The 4,718-nt window shown below is 38.3% G+C and overlaps 1 non-coding gene across 1 annotated transcript; it reads right to left on the reverse strand.

The window, feature by feature from the left end:
* Nucleotides 1-665: 665 nt before the first annotated feature.
* Nucleotides 666-739, reverse strand: TRNAS-AGA (transfer RNA serine (anticodon AGA)). The gene has a single exon. It is a non-coding gene; the product is annotated as a tRNA-Ser (tRNA).
* Between the last annotated feature and the right edge of the window lie 3,979 nt (nucleotides 740-4,718).

Raw genomic sequence — 4,718 nt, forward strand, 5'->3', positions numbered from 1 at the left:
GGAATGAGACTGATTCTGAAAATGTGGCCATTCTGAGGATGTGGAAAAAAGTCAGGATCTGCACCATCTGCTGATGCCAGTGAGGACCATCCATTGCTGGAGTAATGCCAGTAAGAGCATCAAGCTAGACAGAAAGAATTCAGTCCCTTCCTCTTCCTGCCTCCCAATATCCTTTAATGCCCCCTATGGGCATAACCTAACAGAGAACCAGCTACTAAAGCAGAAATATAGTTTGCAAAGTCCCATTATCTCAAATCAGAGAAGTAGAAAAGTGAGTTTGTCACCAAGGAGAAACAGTTTAGCAACTGGCATATGTGGTAGACAGGATAATGGTTTCCTCAGTTATTCACCTCCTAATCCCTGAAACCTGTGTTTATATTTCCTTACATAGCAAAAGGGACTTTGCAGATGTAAATATGTTAAGGACTTTGAGGTGAGGAGATTATCCTGAGTTATCTGGATGGGCCCAATGGAATTATAAGAGTCCTTACAAGAGGGAGGCAGGAGTACAGGAGTGTTAGAATCAGAGAAGGAAGACAGAAGTAGAGGAGAAAGAGAGAGATTTAAAGATGCTGTACGGAAGAAGACAGATGTAGTATTGGATTATTTTTCTAGCTTTTTTGGGGGGAGAGATGATTTGATTGATTGATTGATTGACTTTTAAATGGAGGTACTGGGAATTGAACCCCAGACCTCGTGCATTCTAAGCACACGCTCTACCACTAAGCTATACCACTCCCCACCCCCCACCGCCCAATGTTGGCTTTTGAGCATACACTTCTCAGTAGTGAATAAAGTTTTCATTCCTTTGAAAACATATCTACTCTACTAACAATGTGTCTAATATTTCTGTAATCGATAAGAGTTTTAACCCAAGACAACTTAGAAAATAACATTTTTCACTCTCCTCTCCAAAGACAAGCAGGATAAAGCTTAGAGAAAACTGTACATATGCTGTCCATTAAGTGCTCTGTAAATATTTTCAACTAACTAATACCACTTTTTACAATGCCATTACTTTCTCTGAGAAGTTTTGATTTTAACGAATTCTTCTTTCAGGAGAATTCTGCCCACCAACTCAACCACGTTTTTCCCTGCTGTTGCGAGAACAGAAGCAGGCCCATAACCCTTCAGTTCTGTTGCTAGTGTGGGCTGATCCTTGAGTAAATTCTAGAATCAGTTCTTAAAGAGAAAGGAGAAAACATTCATGTGGTTGCCTTTAACTTTGAAGAAAAAAATGTGCCTGTGTAGGGAGTGGGAGAAATGCAAGAGAGGGAAAAACAAAAGTTACCCTGAATTAATACTAGCCGAGGGGTTGACTGCTTGTCAGCGGTCTGTGTCTTTTAAAATAGACGTTATTTCCTGTTGTTGGCCCTATGTTCTTTTCAACCAAGACAATAAAAAGAAAACAGGACGCTCTAGATTCCTCCACTCAAAGAAAACAAAAAGAAGGAGTCTTGCTATATTTTCCTTGTCTCTCTTTTCCCCTACAACTGAAGTCCCAAGTAAATCTCTTGCAGAATATTGCATCAGTTTTCACGATCTGATATGGACCATTTGGAGTCTGAGAGAGAATGGGCTTTACTGCATTTGCTTAGGTCTCCTTTAATATTTTAAATTAGTTTTATAATTATCAATATAAATATTATACTCACAAAGCAACAACAAGGGACTCTTCCCTGCAGAGTTAATTAAATACCTATAAATTAGCTCAGCTCATCTGCTAAGGCTGCATAACCTCATACTTAAACGTGTACTTTAATTGCAAATGGAATGAGTTTGAATTCCTTTGAGTTTTATTTTTATTATAAATCTTTTCATCTCCTTTCTTTCTTCTGATATCCAGTGGGTAACTATAATTTTCATTTCATCATTTTTAGCATGTCCTTCTCTCTATCTTGGATCTAATCGAAATATTTATGTAATCTGTGGTTCCAGGAAGGAAAAAAATTGACGATATTAAATCTAATTTTCAGAAAAATTTACTGCATTTTTAATGGACAAGTGACTGTGCCTCGTTAGCACTTTATTAAGTATTGTGCAGTGTGCTTTTCTTCGAATTCTCAGCATGTCTCTGCAGCTTCAGGAAACAAGAGCAGACCCCACAGCAGCAATCCTTTAAAAGGGAATTTTTATTGACTAACATTCAATCAAGACGAGTGTTCCCAGCATGTTAAAATATAATGATGCTTTCTATATACACAGTCGAATGATGCCATAAGCAGCAAATTTTTCCTTGTCCAATTAATCATCCCGTCTTCCTCTGTGGGGTTTCAGTCCAGGATAGCTTGGTCATTGATAAAACTCGCATCCCTTACTTCGTGGTCAAGATGCAGCTAGAATCATAAAATTGTGAATTAAGCATTTTCTACAACTACAGCACAGTTCTGTAAGTTTTGTTCTTTAACAAATTTCTACTGTAAAATCAGAGCAACATTCATACAGGGGAGAAAAATCTCACACTGGGCGAAGTCAAAAATAATTTATGAAGGAGAGTTTGTGTTGTTGAGAAAGAAAAAGAAGAGCAATGTACTTTTTTACAACCAAGGAGCTGGACTCCACCTCCAGCAGGTCCCACTTTCCTGACAAAGGGTCTTTTGGGGGGGTCTATCTACATAAGCTAGTGTGTTCCTTAGCTTTAAAGCTCCAGATCTCAATAGTGTGTATCCTGGAATGGTTGATAAGAGTTGCAGAGTCTGACAGACATAGGTCCACCACTTAAGAAAATAATTTACACATATTTAGCATATACACACATAACTTAACATCTGTGTTTCTGGATGTCATAGTTTGTTAACACATTTTACTTAATCGTAGAAAGTCATAGAGCATATATGATATGGGATGCTTATTTTTGGTAGGGGGTAACAGAATTATTCTATATCTTCATTGAGTGGTGGTTATACAAATGCATGTGTTAGCCAAAATTTGCAGAACTGAACACTGCAAAGGAGGAATTTTGCTAAATATAAAATTATACCTTACTGAAACAATGGAGAAAAATAATGTGAACAGTGCAGAAAATAGTGAAAGTTCATGAATTATATTTTTAATCATTTCAGATGCTGAATGACTTTATGGACCTTAATTTTTTAATTAATTTTCTTCTTAGAGTTAAGCCCTATATGTTATGCTTTATTAAAGAAATTAGGGACACTTCTCAGGTGTTTGAGATGGCAGCTATGCGTTTGTCTCCCTTCTCAAATGATTTAATAAAAGTTTGTCTGACACTCTCTGAACCTAAAGCAAAATGTGGAGCTTTGCTTATCTTTTTTTTTTTTATAAGCGCCCTACTTTCATCACAGGTGTCTATTAATTTGGGGCGATATAAAAAGATCTCCATGTGGTCCATGTTCCTTGCATGACCTGACTCATAGAATGGTGTGATGAACATCTCCTATGTAAATGTCAAGAATTGGAAAGTTTTGGGCCAATGGGAGAAAAAAAGGGAAAAGAATACTTGCTAGTTTAACCTCTCAAATTTGAGCATTCAAAAGCAAACAGATTACACTTGTGAAAGTCCAGCCTTACCAACCATAGAAGTTGGAGTAGAGCGACTAAAACCTGAGTTCTAGTTCCATCCCCTCCACTTACTCGGAGACCTTGAGTGAATCCCCAATGGATATGGTACCCATTTTATAGAAATTTATGAGGATCAAATGAGACAATGTGTATAGTAGCATGTGGAAATTATAACGTCTCATATAAGTATAAAGACAATATTAGTAAGTATGAATGTGTGCTGGGCAAAGAGCTGCCTATTACAGTGCGATTGAGCTCTTCGCAGCACCTCATCCCTAAAAATCACTTTTTCACTTGCATTTGAAAGCAGTCTGTGAGATTTCAATTGGTTAACATATGACCATAAATACTAATGTGCCTGCCTTTACAGCTTGGGATGAATAAGAGGCTGAGATGCCACTACCAAACAGAGCTATTATTTTAGTTATTATTGTTCATGACACCAAAGACAAGGAGTTTACGGCGATGTTCTTGGTTGAGCTCAGCATCTGGGCCAGCATATACACAGAGCAAGCTGAGGGCAACAGAAAGCAAATGATTGATTTAGCCAGAGCTCTTTGGTAGTTAATTTCATCCATTTTACACAGCAAAGTTTGAGAATGTGATATGAAATCCAAACACCAGGTTTATATACTCTTTCAGTTATTCAACACATTTTTCTATCACAATGGATTGCTAGTAATTTCCCAATATCCTAAAATAGATTATCTAGTGGCAGTTTATTGACAATGCCTCAAATCTTATCCACAGAAAGAAGGAAGTGCTTTTTTTGTGGATAGTGGACAAAAGCCAAAGGATGATGGCTGTGTCAGTCCACACCAGAGGCATCCTCCAGGGGTCTGCTGGTGAGAAAAGGAAGGGCTAAGTGGCAAAAGTTCTCCCCTGGTTGCTACAGGCTACCAGACTGCAGAATTTGGGCTGGGTGCCTGAGGCAACTTTGTGACCTACTCTCTTTGAGGTGTTAATGACTGTTTGGTATCAGTTGAGCCATCCCCAGGAGGTGAAGGACTGCAGGCTCTGAAGCCTGATGTTCCAGGAGTTAGCTGACCTTTAGTGAACCAAAATCCTGCAAAGACCTCAGTGTTCATTGCCTGCTATTTCATCACAGAGAGCTGTAACCTGGTTGTCTGCTCCAGAGATGTGAGAATTTGGGACTTGAGTTCCTCTAGCCTTCATCTTACCTTTTATTATTTTAT

Source organism: Camelus bactrianus, chromosome 3 (assembly GCF_048773025.1).
Source record: "Camelus bactrianus isolate YW-2024 breed Bactrian camel chromosome 3, ASM4877302v1, whole genome shotgun sequence".
NCBI lineage: Eukaryota > Metazoa > Chordata > Mammalia > Artiodactyla > Camelidae > Camelus > Camelus bactrianus.